The 14,172-nt window shown below is 45.9% G+C and overlaps 1 protein-coding gene across 4 annotated transcripts in view; it reads left to right on the top strand.

The window, feature by feature from the left end:
- The first annotated feature begins 11,175 nt into the window (after positions 1-11,175).
- STAT3 (signal transducer and activator of transcription 3) overlaps positions 11,176-14,172 on the top strand; it is a 50,095-nt gene continuing 47,098 nt past the window's right edge. For all 4 annotated transcript variants that reach the window (XM_070394289.1, XM_070394287.1, XM_070394288.1 and 1 more), the window contains exon 1: positions 11,176-11,378. The gene's annotated coding sequence lies outside the window, so the exon portion shown is untranslated. The remainder of the gene's footprint in view (positions 11,379-14,172) is intronic.

The raw sequence follows: 14,172 nt of genomic DNA, 5'->3' as shown, positions 1-14,172 counted from the left end.
TTAAGGCCTATGGGCCTTTTTTCAGGCTGTTCCCTTTCTCTGGAATTGCCTCTCCCTTTCCACCTCCCCTCTTAAACCAACCTCTTTCTCACCTCCACCCCACTCATACTAATCACTTCCTTCCCAGGGCTCCCATAGACCTTTATGTCAATAAACACTCACCTCAAACTGGCTTCAGGAGAAACAAAACAAACAAAAAACACACAATCAAAACTAAAAACATTCAGACAGGGAATTAGTCTAAGTGAAAAGTTCCCAGCCCAGCCAGTGTGGCTCAGCTGGTTGAGCATTGTCCCGTGAACCCGGAGGTTGCCAGTTTAATTCCCAGTCAGGGCACATGCCCAGGTTGCAAGCTTGATCCCCAATAGGGTGTGCAAGAGGCAGCCAGTTGAGCCACACTGGCCAGGCACCAGTTGATGTTTCTTTCTCTCCCTCTCCCATCCTCTCTCTGAAACCAATAAAAATACATTGGGAAATAATAGGTCCAGGGGAGTCTGGATGCAAGTTCTAATGTAAAATCATTTGAAATTTTCTCTCTTCCTATCTTCTCTTTTCCACTGTGTTTGTTTCATTAATAATTATACTTTTCTAATGTGTTGGCAAAGATGACCATCAATAGCTGAGGGCTTATGGCTTAACAGCTGAACAAACCCAGTTAAGATGTTTTCTTCCCAAATCTTTCCCACCAGAATCTCAGATATGATGCCCATTGGCCCTGATAGGTCACATATTCAAATCACCATGACTCTAACCAAATCTAGGTCATGTACTACTTCTAGAACCCATCTGAAGCATGGAATTGAGCATAAAGAAAGGCTGATTTTTCAGAGGAACATTGGGTTGCTGTTATCAATAGAAAGGGAAGAGGATGATGGACAGACAAAACAACAGATGCTCTTTCCAAATGATCTGTTTGTGATACTGTGCTAGGAGCCAAGAGACTAAAAAGTCAACAAATCTAGGTCTTGAATTTAATGGGTTTGCAATTAGTGGGATAGACAGATGTTCAAAATAGCTCAAACAGGTGACTGTGAGAGAGCTAAAGCAAAATGCAATGGTAATACACTGTAGAGGGATTAATCCTGCTTGGGGAATATGGGAAAACTTAAAGGAGGAAGGGGGCCTGTAAGTTGTGATTCTAAATCTGGGTAGGATTTCAAATAGATTTTGCTGCAGGGCAGAGGTAATATTTTACTTGATTTTTGTGTCAGCAGAGCCTAACAGTATCTCAAATACTGATTGTATTGGCTAACGTCATTTGGATGAAAGTATAAGAAAAGGACATTGGCCAAAAGGGAAAAAAGGAACTTATATTGGAAAGCTGCCAAGATATCCTATGGACTCCAAGGAATTGCTGAGCAGTCAGGCTGGAAAGAGTAGGAATCAGGGGATCTCCAGGGACTTCTGAGAGGGAGTTGATGGCTGGCTCTCTCTAAAATGCTGACATTAATGGAACCCAGGCTCTATGCCTTTCAGTTTCAAATTCCAAGTTCCTGGCAGAGAGAATCTGATTAAGCCAGTTAACATCAGTGGATTTAATCATCTATGGCCGAGAAGGCAGGATCACGTCCTATAGACATGGCTGGAGGGACCCATTCCAGTTGAGGAGCGGGAGTACTTGAAACAGGCTGGACCCAAGAGATATCTATTGAAACAGTGGACACTCAATACATGTTAATTAAACGAAAGCAGTGATATCAGACAGGGAAGGTTCTTCAGGCAAAGAAAACAGTACAAATAAAGGCAAAGAAGTGGGAAAACTGGAGGAACGACTGAGGAACAGTTAATAGAATTATAGAATGCAAGAACTAAATTAAGGGGTCTTTTTTTTTTTTAATAGATGAGGAAACAGTCATTTTACAGAGGAAGATGCTATGGACCTAGGAGCGAAAGTAATTTACCTATCATCCTATATAATAAAAGGCTAATATGCAAATAGACCAAACAGCCAAATGACCAGTTGCTACGACAAGCACTGACCACCAGGGGGCAGATGCTTCCACAGGGGGAGCGTTGCTCAGCCAGAAGCCGGGCTCAGGGCTGGCAAGCGCAGCGACAATGATGGGAGCCTCTCCTGCCTCTGCAGCAGCGCTAAGGATGTCTGACTGCGAGAGGGTCCAGGCCAGGCTGAGGTACCACTCCCACCACCACGAGTGCATGAATTTTGTGCATCAGGCCTCTAGTTCTATATAATAAAACCCTAATGTGCAAATTGACTGAACAGCAGAATGACTGGTCGCTATGACGTGCACTGACCATCAGGAGGCAGACACTCAATGCAGGGGGTGCACTGCTTAGCCAGAAACCAGGCTCACAGCTGGTGAGCATAGTGGTGGTGGCGGGAGCCTCTCCCGTCTCCACAGCAGCGCTGAGGACATCCCCCGAGGGTTCCTAGACTGCAAGAGGGTGCAGGCCGGGCTGAGGGACACCCCTCCTGTCCCTAGTGCACAAATGTTGTGCACTGGGCCTCTAGTATATAATAAAAGCCTAATATGCTAAGTGTCTGGTTGTCCGTTTAACAAATCAAAGCATGATATGCTAATGATATGCTAAGGCCACTCAACTGCTCTCTATGATGTGCACTGACCACCAGGGGGCAGACACTCTGACCAGTAGGTTAGCTTGCTGCTGGGGTCTGGCTGATTGGGAGTGAGACAGGCTGGACACACCCTGGAGCCCTCCTGCAGTCCCTCCCCAGCTGGCCAACCTCCCATGTCCCTCCCTGGCCCTGAGCGTGCAACAGTGGGATCCCTCAGCCTGGCCTGCACCCTCTCACAATCCAGGCTGAGGGACCCTGCCCCCACCCCGTGCACAAATTTAGTGCACTGGGCCTCTAGTACCTAATAAGAGTCTGCATAAAAGTTATAATAAAGATGGTCCTTGCCCTGACCAGTTTTCTCAGTGGTTAGAGCGTCAGTCTGCAGACCAAAGGGTCCCGGATTCAATTTTAGTCAAGGGCACGTACCTCGATTGCAGGCTGGATCCCCAGCCCCAGTCGGGGCATGTGCAGGAGGCAATTAGTCGATGTGTCTCTGTCACACTGATGTTTCTCTCTCTCTGTCTCTCCCCTCCCTTCCACTCTCTCTAAAAACTAATGGAAAAATATCCTTGGGTGAGGATTAAAAAAAAAATAGATGCTCCTGGAATAGAAGTTCTAGGAATAGATGAATGCCAAGAGAGGGAGTTAGGCAGAGGAGAGGATGGAATTTAGAATTAAAGGCCGGAGCGCCTGCCTTTAGGGAATGATGGGAGTTGGAGGAGCAGCAAAGTAGACTGTGGGATGCTCAGGGAGGGTGCAGGGCACTTTCATAAAATGATCTCAGGTAATTCCTATCTGTGTTGGATGTTCCTCTGCTCACTAAAGTCCCTGTCCCTTCCCTTCAGGGTGTTGTCTTTGTTAGGTGACTAAGATCCCCAACCTTGTCCGTAGCTGCTTTGTCAAAGATGGACATCTGGTCCATGCCTAGGCCAGCAATTTAGAATTTTGAACTGACAACCTTAGAGACTGACCATTTTTATTAGCAGCCTCAAGTCAAGTCATGACAAAGAAGCTTTAGTGGGACGTTCCATAAACACTCCCTCTGGTGAGGTTGCTGGAGGTGTTCTTCCCTAGGTGTGGTTGTTTAACTCTTTCTTCAAATTTGGGAGAGATCTGTTTCCTTCCAATAACTCCCCTCCCTGCCCCCCGCCTCGTTTTTCTGCACGAGATAATAAAAGCTAACATATATTGAGGGATGCAGTATGCCAGATGCTATATCGAATGCTTTGCAGTTTATCTCATTTAATCTTGATGACAACCTTTGAGGTAGATTGTCTCATGTTCTCTCTTTCACAGAGAAGAAAACTGAAGCTGGGAGTGGTTAAGCAATTGGCCCAAGGTTATACTGCTGTGTGGGTGGCTGAGCAGGGGACCCTGCCAGGACCTGGTTCTTATCTCCCATGCTGCACAGTTAAGTTGAAAGTATTTTTCAATCAAAAACACTTCATGCAAACACACCAAGGGAAAAATTATAGTCGCTATTTGAAGATGAGTGTACCAAGGCTCAGAGAGATTAAAGAACTTGTTCAGGGTTGCACAGCTTATTCTGTGTCAGAGCCTGGATTCATTTCAGCTCCCATCAGCTTTCTAGTTAATGCAGTTTGCTTCCATTGACCACTGTGATGGTCGAGGGAGAAAAGAATGTTTAGGAGTGAAGATGATCAATAGTACCAGATTCTATAGCAAAATTAAGTAAAATGACTTTGAAGAAGACATCAGCTTTGAGGAGTAGGAGATCCCCAATAGCTTTCAAGAGCACTGTGCTATGGAGAGGAGAGGGCAGAAGCCTCTTTGGTGGAGCAATTAGGAGTGAGGACATGGAGACTATGATAGGGAACGGGGGTCAACTTGAGGGTCAAGGTAGGAAAAAAAGAATATCTTCAGAACCAGAAGGGAGAGAAGAAGAGGAGAAGGTCAGCAGGGAGAGGAGAATTGAAAAAACTCAGAGAGGGGAGGGATGGGACCAAGAGCACTCCCATTCATTCAGTAAGAATTTATTGAGTACCTATTCCCCAGGCACTGGGGAGACAAAGGAGAACCAAACAGGCAAGATTAATTTTTTTTTGAAACCGATAGTTATAATGAGGAAGACAGATAAGAAACTGTAAAAAGATAAATAAAATGAGAATTATGATAAGAGTTCTAAAGAAACAGCATATAGAGATAGAGATTAGGGGCTGAGAGCAACTGCAGGTGGGGTAGTTAGGCAAGGCCTCTCTGAGCAGATGAGGCAAGAGGGTGAGAAGAAACTAACCATGCCAAAGCTGATGCAGGAAAAAGATTGGCATATGCAAAGGCCCTGTGGTGGGAAATGGATGGTTGGAATTTAGTGGGCAGGAGGGGAGTTGGTGGGATAAGAGGGCCTTAAAGGGGATAAGATAAAGGAGAACTCCTTTATCCTAAATCTCATGAAAGCCACTGAAGGAACAGAATAACATAGTATGAATGATGTGTTAAGCAGCATGGGAAAAGAGCTTAGTCTTGAAAACATTGAGGGGACTGTTCTTCAGACAAGAGGAAAGGGAGATGCTTGCATGATGATGCCTGGGAAGCATTTTTGCACAAGGAAAGTAGAGGTTCAAGGAGTTTGTGTTGCAGAGATCTGCTCTTCTCTGTGACTTTAGTGAGAGGGGAGTTGGGCAGCCCTGTGTGAATGAACCTTTCTGTTGTTGAGCCCAATGGGGGTCCCATCACCCATACAAGTTGCCCCATTTGGTCACTGCAGTGACTTGCTACCCATTTACCATCTCTAATGTTCTTCTCAAATTTTCTCTTCCTTGCTATTTCTTCTCCTTGATTTAGAGTTTTACTACTAATTCCCCCAGGGAAGAAGAAGTAAATAAAACATTGCTAAAATTTTACGAAGTCTGATAAGTTTCAGTTCCTGATCTAGCCTATAGTTCCTCTGAGTCTCGCTGAGGTGGTAAATGGAAACCTTTTCTGGTCGCCTATTGCTGTGTAACAAACCACCCCAAATCTTAGTGGCTTAAAGCAATGACATTTATTTTGCTCATGAATTTGTGATCTGGGTAAGGCTCAGCAAAAATAGCTCTTCTCTGCTTCACTTGGTCTCTACTGGTATGGCTTGAAAGCTGGGGGCTGGAAACTTCTGGAGACTGGCTCACTCATCATTGATGTTTGCGGTCAGTTGGGCCTTAGCTGGACTATTGCCAAAACATCTTCATGTGACCCCTACATGTAGCTTGGGCTTCCTCACACCATGGTGGCTGAGTTCCAAGGGTGACTGTCCCAGGAGATAGAGTCACGTAGAAGCTGTATTGCCTTTTATGACCTAACCTCAAAAGTCATGCGGCATCATTTCCAATATATTCTATTTATTAGGAGTGAGTCACTGAGTTTTGGAATTAGACTTTACTTTTATATGGGAGAAATGTCAAAGAATTTGGGGACATGTTTATAAACCACCGTAAACTCACTGGCCTTCTGCATTCTGCCTTTATTCACTTGATAGATGGAGAGTGGGGGGCCTCACCTTTTCCCCAACTTTAGGCTCCTCTTTGAGGATCTAAGAGGAAAGTTAGGCTTGGAGATACAGTCAAGGTAGAACAGTTATTCAGGTTCTTGAAGTAGACACACTTGGATTTGAATCTTGGCTCTGCCATTTACCAGCTCTGTGTTCTTGGAGAAGTCACTTAACCTTGGGTAAACCTCATTTTCTTCATCTGTATCCTTCTCATAGGGTTATTATAAGGATTGAGTTAATAGAGGGATATATATAATACATACTTAGAATACTGGCTGGTACACAGTCAGCACTCCATAAGTGTTAGCTATCGCCGATATGATTATTCAACACATGTTTATTAATAGTTAATTAAATCAGGCTTAGGCAGGTTCTGAGCTAGATGCTAGATGCTTTCAACCATGTGGGCAGAGAGTAGGCTTTGCGGTCAGCCAGACCTGATTCTCATTCTGAGTTTACCTGTAGCTCCTAGCTGGGGGACCTTAGATCAGTCTTTCACTTTCTCAGCTACAGTGTCATCAGTTGAAAATGAGAATTATAATAGTACCCTACCTCCCTGGGTTCTGGTGAGGATCCACTGAGATAATCTATGTAAAAGCCTTAGCTCAGTTCCTGGAACATAGTAGTTACTTAATAGATGTTAATCATTATATTTATTTATCAGGAAGTTGGCTAATAAAGGGTACATCATAGTCTGAGGTAGAGCTTGCTATACTAGTTGGGCAAACAACCTGCTAAGGGAGTCCAGCAGAAGAGATTAACTTTGCCAGGAAGAATCTCAGAAAGGCCAGAGGAAGTGATATGGGAATTGGACTTTGAAGAATGAGTAATGTTTTCCAGGTAGGAAATGAGGAAAGAGAAGGGATTCCAGATGGAGGGAAGGTCTGCAATAGCATAAAGTTACAGAGTGTGGACATGTTTGGAAGAAGGTGATAAATTCAGTGTGGAGCTTAAGATGTGTGAGATGAAGGGGATGAGGCTGGAAGGCGTTGTTCAGGGCAAAGCATTGGCTCAAGTAGAAGAAACAGCCATCGTTAAGTCAAGGGGGACTGGCAGAATGTGGAGAAAGGCCAGTGGCTGGGCTGGAGAGAGGTTTTGTAGGTGGAACAGATAAGCTGAGGGGTAGATGTTCTATGTGAGTGCAGGAGAGGGCAGTGAGGGAATCAAAAGCTAGCTGCTAAGGAGTCAGGGGAGGAGGGCAGGGTTTGAGTGGATGGAACAAAGTTATGGGATATGGAGTTCAAAAACCTAGCCCCTGCCCAGCTGATGCAGCTCAGTGGTTAAGCATCAACCTATGAACCAGGAGGTCATGGTTTGACTCCCTGTCAGGCCACATGCCCAGGTTGCAGGCTAGATCCTCAGGGGGGAGCGTGCAGGAGGCAGTGGATCAATAATTCTCTCTAATCATTGATGTTTCTATCTCCCTCTCCTTCTCCCTTCCTCCCAGAAATCAATAAAAACAACAACCCCCCCCCGCCCCCGCAAAAAAAAAAAACCCACAAACAAACCTGGCCCTGAACCCACCTGGTATACTTCTGAGTATCTCCATGATCTGAGATTGTCATACTATTTTGGCCTTAGTTTCCTAGCCATAAAAAACTGATCTTTCCTATCTGCTACACATAATTGTGGTGATAAAGAAAAGAGGTAATGCATGTGTAAGTGCTTTGTAAGCTTTAAATAACTAAACAAATATTAGACCCCATGTTATTAGGGAGGCAGTCAATTGCCTGGGCTAGCTTAGCTAAAGCAGAGTTTTTGTGAGGTGGAAGGTGGGGAATATCTGTCCTGGGTAAAGATAAAGATAGACACAGCTGCCGGGAGCCGGTCCATCCTTGCTGCTTGACACAGTCGCTGCAGAGAAGAAACATCTGCACAGCATGTGTTTCAAGGGACCTGGCGTATATGGCATACTGTTCTTAATATGTTTGCTCCCTTTAGCACTATGTGTTTTAACCAAGGTCACCTCTCCGAGAAAGGTTGTTTTCCCAGGTAGGGATTTTTCCCTGAGGTTAGGGAGGGGATACAACCCCTTAATTAAGTGCTAGGCAGGTAGTTAAACTACATAATCTTTACTCCCTGGAATGGAGATAAGAAACGCCCTAACCTTTGTAATAGAAATTGACAGGATTAAAATCAGCTGGTATAAATACGGATGTAACAAGACAATAAACATCAGATCCTCATCAGATCATCTTCAGATCCTAACCAGAACCTAGCCAGAGAACATGGCAAAAGATCCTGGACAGAACCTAGCTACAGAACTTCGCTGGAGAACCTAGACAGAACATGGCAGGAGAACCTGGAGAACCTGGCGACAGAACCTAGAGATAGAACCTAGAGACAGAACCTAGAGATAGAACCTAGAGACAGAACCTAGAGACAAGACTTGGCTGGAGATCCTACACAGAACCTAGAAACAGAACCTAGCGAGAGAACCTGGCTGAAGAACCTAGAGACAGAACCTAGAGACAGAACCTGGATAGAACATGGCAAGAAAACCTGACTAGAACCTGGTGACTGAACCTGGCTGGAGAATCTGGACAGAACCTGCCTGGAGAACCTAGCAAGAGAACATGGACACAGAACCTGGCTGGACATCCTAACCAGAACTTGGCTAGAGATCCTGGCTAGGCTGCTGATCAACTGAATGCTGTCTCCGTGTCATTCCTTCATCGCCGACTCCGTCCACACCTTTGGGGACCCCTGAACCCGCTGGGGTTGGACCCCAACACACAGCAATCAACACACACACACACACACACACACACACACTACAGATATATACAGCAATTTCCACACTGGGCTGGGTCTATAGGAGGGCAATGGGAAACTCTCAATTCTATCACCATTGAGCCTACCATTTGCCCTATCCTGTCTTAGCTCTCACTTGGTTATAAATAAGATAGTCCAATGGTTCACATCTGAAGTCTTTAGCTGAGCCTCAGGTATCTGGGGAACCATGACAATCCTATATAATAAAAGCCTAATATGCAAAGTGACCAAACATCAGAATGACCGGTTGCTATGATGTGCACTGACCACCAGGGGGCAGATGTTCAATGCAGGAGCTGCCCCCTGGTGGTCAGTGCACTCCCCAGGGGGAGTGCTGCTCAGCCAGTAGCCGGGCTCTTGGCTGGCAAACACAGCAGTGGTGGTGGGAATCTCTCCTGCATCCACGGCAGTGGGCCTAAGCTGGCAGTTGGACATCCCCTGAGGGGTCCTGGACTGCATTGCGAAGGTCGGGCTGCAGGACACACACACCTCCCCCAGTGCACGAATCTTGTGTACCGGGCCTCTAGTTTATGAAATAAAAGCTTGTGCTATGTATTTCTAGGGCTAGAATTCAGAGTCTCCAACAAAGTCCAGTAGGCTCAGTGACCTCTCTCCCCCAAAGGTTAAGAGTCATTGTTTTCCTCACCAGAAATTAATAATAGCTAACCTTGCCCTGGCCAGTGTGGCTCAGAGGATAGAGTGTAGGCCTGAGAACCAAAGGTCTCCTGTTTGATTCCCTGTCAAGTGCAGTACCTGCATTGCAGATTGGATCCCCTGCATGAAGAGGCATCCAATTGATGTGTCTCTCTTATATAGATGTTCCTCTCTCTCTCTCTCTCTCTCTCTGCCTTCCTCCCTCCCTCTAAAAAGCAGTGGAAAAAATAACCTTGGGTGAGGTTTAACAAAAAAACCCACAAAAAACAAACACACAAGAATAGCTATCCTTGGGGAGAAGAACTGATGGGTGAAGGGGGGAGATTTTCATGTTTAATTTTCAACTTTTCTGAATTGGTTGAATTTCCTAACCACAACATATATTAGTTTCATTAAAAAATGTCATCAGCCAAAACCGGTTTGGCTCAGTGGATAGAGCGTCGGCCTGCGGACTGAAAGGTCCCAGGTTCGATTCCGGTCGAGGGCATGTACCTGGGTTGCGAGCACATCCCCCGTGGGAGATGTGCAGGAGGCAGCTGATCGATGTTTCTCTCCCATCGATGTTTCTAACTATCTATCTCTCTCCCTTCCTCTCTGTAAAAAATCAATAAAATATATTTTTTTTAAAAAATGTCATCAGTAGTTATCTGGGTGGTTTAAGATTTCATCTTTATACCCCTTTACTAAAACACAACAAACACAAACACTAATAGCTGTTATTAAAAAACATTCCCTGATACTATCAGCAGGGGCATACACTCACACATAAATCATTCCATTATGCCAAGTACATCCTCCATTATGTAGGGTAAAATGTCTACATTTCCTATAAACTACTGGCTTCATTCAATGCAGTAAAACTTGCGATTTAAGTCAACCAGGAAAAAAAAAAGGCGATTTCAAGTATTTCAACTCAGAAGCATAAAAATGTGTATACGTGCCAATATATATATATATATATACTGCCTTCTGCATTCTCGTGAATTGGCCAATGTGCAAGCAGTTGACGTTTGATGCTTCAAGTGAGGGAACAGAGAACAGGGTTAAATCCACTACTCTCTCCCCACGCACTCTAGTAATTATTCTATTTCCACGTCATATTTCCGGGTGTGTGTGTGTCTCATCTCACGCAGAAACTGGAGTTCAGGGCAGGCAGGAGTCACCCATGTTCTTTTTACTGTCCTCAGAAACCCAGTTGAGGTGTTGGGCCCCCTGGGGATCTGGCGATACTTGGGGACTAACTGGCTGATTCCCACGTGGTAAGTGGCTCCCACCCTGGCCGCCACGTGGTATTTAGAACCGGAAAAAGCGAGAGCAGGCAAAAGAGAGCCGCATCAGGGGCATTTAAAGTGTCTTGACGTCACACACTGCCAGGAACTCAGCTGAGTTTTTAGCAGGACATTCCAACCATCTTCCCTCCCTCCCTCCGGACTTCTGGTCCCGAGACATCGGCAATTCCCCTGCTATTGCGGAGGGAGGAGGACTGAGCCTTCGGAACAGCCAGCACGGGGCGTTCCCAGCTGTATGCTGGCCCCGCCCTTTCTCCCTAAGGCTCTTCTCATTGGTCAGTTGGTGTGCAGTGCACGCTCCAGCGCTTCTGTGTGGAGGAGAATACTGGCCGTCTCATGAATTATGCAAGAAGGCGTGTCTTGGTCAGGATGGGGCTGGGCGGGGATTGGCTGGAGGGGCTGTAATTCAGAGGTTTCCGGAGCTGCGGCGGCGGCGGCGGCGTAGACTGGGAGGGAGAGCCTGGGGTTCCGTCGTTGCAGCGGAGGGAGTGAGCCCGAACCGGATCCTTGACGAGTAACCCGGCTCGGCTCTCCCTCTCCGCGTCTGCGAGGAGAGACCCTGCGGCCTGAGGGAGCCCGCGGCCCGTAACCCCGGAGCAACGCACCCCGGCCTGTCGGGCCTCAGCCCGAGAAACAGGTGAAGGGTGTGAAGGGTGGGGTCGCGCCCCCCGCGCGGCTCCCGGGCCCGAGGACCCGGTGGGCGGCGGAGGGGACGGAGGCTTTTGGCTGGTTGGGGGGAAGTTGTGGAAGGAAACTTCAGAGGCGCGGGAGGATAGAGGAGAGTTGGAGGGCCGCTCTGAAGGGACACCTCCGGGGTGACAGGAGCGGGCCTCTGAAGGGACAGAGGGCGCTGGAAGGAAGTTTCGTTCTTCGGAGGAAGGGAAGGCGGCGAGGAAGAGAGAACGGGCTCGAGGGGGGAGGACCGTGGGGCGAGAGCACTCGCGTGGGGGTGGCGGGAGTGAGGGACAGCCCCCCCCCCCCCCACTTCCTGCTCCCTGGGACTCGGGGACGTTCCGGCCATAGGAGCGGCTGTCAAGCCCGCGGAGGTCGCGGAGAGGCGGGGTGGCGTTGAAAAGAGCCCCCCGTCCTCGGCCTTGCCCTGTGTTGGATCCCTTAGGAGCCGGCTGTGCCCCTCTGGAGGTAGAAATAGGTGTCTTCCTCCTACGGTCTCCTGGGCTCATTGGTTGTGGGTAGGATTATTGCATAAGAATCAAGTTTCCTGTAGGGAAATTGACAGCCTTACACACTCTTTCTAAATCCCCTCCGGTCTTTTTCTAGGTTAAGCCGGGTTTCTCCCCAACCCCCTTCAAAAAAAAAAAAAAACCCCACAAACCAAAACACAACAACAAAATACCACTCCCCCTCTCCCCCCAATCAAGCCAGCCCTAGAGAGAAATAAACCTCTCTTCTCCGTGTCATTGTTCTTTTATAAACACCTGGTAAACTCGGCCAGAAGATAAATAATGGAGCCTCTACGTTTACTGGATTGTGGTGTTGCTTAATTGCATAGGGAAGAATGAGCCAATCGCGAGTAGGAGTTTTTTTTGTCTCAGAGCCAAGATCTTGGGTAAATGCAGAGGAGAGGGAAACAAAGACTGGCTGGCCTTGGTGAAGCCATGTGTGCAAACTTTACCTGTGTTCGGGTGGTGTGGCGGGGCTTCCGTTAGCCAAATCCAAACTGCCACCCAAGTTGCTTTTTCCATGTTTAGTAGACATCCCTCTGTTATATCAAGTGGGTGTATAGTGTTGACACCCTTATTCTTATACAACAATATGTGTAATGTGCATCTGCTGGTTTTATATTCTGTGTATGGGTTGTAACTTTGGTTAGCTGTGCTGATAAAGCATTGGTTTGAATACATCAGAATAGTAAATCATCTCAGTCTCTTATATGTGGCTTTAGACTGTTATAACCTGATTCAGCCAGTTTCCTATTTTGTTATATGTTAAATATGTCTGTGTTCCTTGAGTCAACACATTTATTTCCTTATTACATGTGCCAGATTGGAATACTGGCAGAATTTATGCTCAGACTAGTGGGATGGGGGAAGGAAGGCTGCAATACAAAAAAAAAAAATTGTTGTAGATGTTGGAGGGTTGTTCTTAGTCTCTATATTTCTTAGCACATCCATCACAAAAAAACCACTAGCAAGTTTATGAATCTTTTGTTTTTGTGTGTCGTTCTGTTGGAAAGAAGAACCATTTAGAAATATCCACAGTTATGATTTGACCCACAAAGGATAGATAGTTCATATCCTATTTTGTAGACTAGGAAATTGAGGCCAAAGGAACAAGACACTTGCCTAAGGCAGCAGAGTGCCATAGTGGTGGAACTCACACTCCTGTATATTTTGTGTTCTTTCGACTATCTATGCTTAAGTATTCAGTCTTATTTTAGAGCGAGTGTAAACCCCATTGGGAAAACTGTCAGTGAAATTCTAACGTACACATGGATAGTGAAATACCACCAATAGGCTGTAAGACCCCATGGGAGATATGTGATAAACAGGAGAAAAAGTGCAAGTGGGGTTTGCTTAGGTCATTTTTCTAACTGCTCTATCTAACTTGGGAAGTAACTGACTTTTTAGTTGGCATAATTTATCCTCAGAATTTAGCTATTTCCTAATGGAAAGAGATATTTATTTAGGCAAGCTTGTAGATGAAGGACAGTTGTGACCTAAATGTCACTTCAGCCTGTGGCTGGATCAGTGGCCGTTTGCGTTTCTAGAAAGTTGCTTTCTCCTCCTTGATTCTGCATGTTTTGACATTTAGATGTGAGATGGGGCAGAGATAGTGACTCTCATTTCAGACACAGAGTCCAGCACCTTTTTACCTTATAGTTTTCTCAGAGATGGTGTACAAATGAACAAATATTTACTTTCTGCAACTTAGTGAAAGTTGCTGTGAAGAATGAGATGACTTGTTTATAGAACTTGCAGTTTACTGAGGCAACTTGAAAAATGCTTTACCCCTACAATGCAGCATGTCTTCAAAGAGATGGTGGGACATTGTCTGATATTCAATAAATTAGCTATTTTATATAATGTACTAGAAGCCTGATGCACGGCTTCCCTCCAGCCCCCGGGACCAGGGCTGCTTCCCTCCAGCCATCTGCAGGCACCCAGGATCCAGGCTTCACTCTGGCCCTGGCTTCATCCAGAAGGACATCCGGTCTAATTAGCATATTACCCTTTTATTATTATAGATAGCACAGATAAAGAATATTTCTATTATTGTGGAAAGTTCTACTGGACAGTGTTGTAGTAAGCGCTACAGGTCTTTAGAGGAAGGAGAGGTTACAAGGCATGGAGTTCTGTAGGAATTCTTCTTGCCAAAGGAGAGATTTGATCTGGGTCTCAAATAATGGTTGGAGTTTGATATCTATAAAGAATTTCTGGTGAGGAGTTATGGTGATATAGCACAAAATCCTG

This window comes from Myotis yumanensis, unplaced genomic scaffold (genome assembly GCF_028538775.1).
Source record: "Myotis yumanensis isolate MYYU_CA2020_CCGP unplaced genomic scaffold, mMyoYum1.0.hap1 SCAF_16, whole genome shotgun sequence".
NCBI lineage: Eukaryota > Metazoa > Chordata > Mammalia > Chiroptera > Vespertilionidae > Myotis > Myotis yumanensis.
Note: the sequence above shows the minus strand (reverse complement) of the source record. Positions and strands in the feature narration are given on the sequence as shown.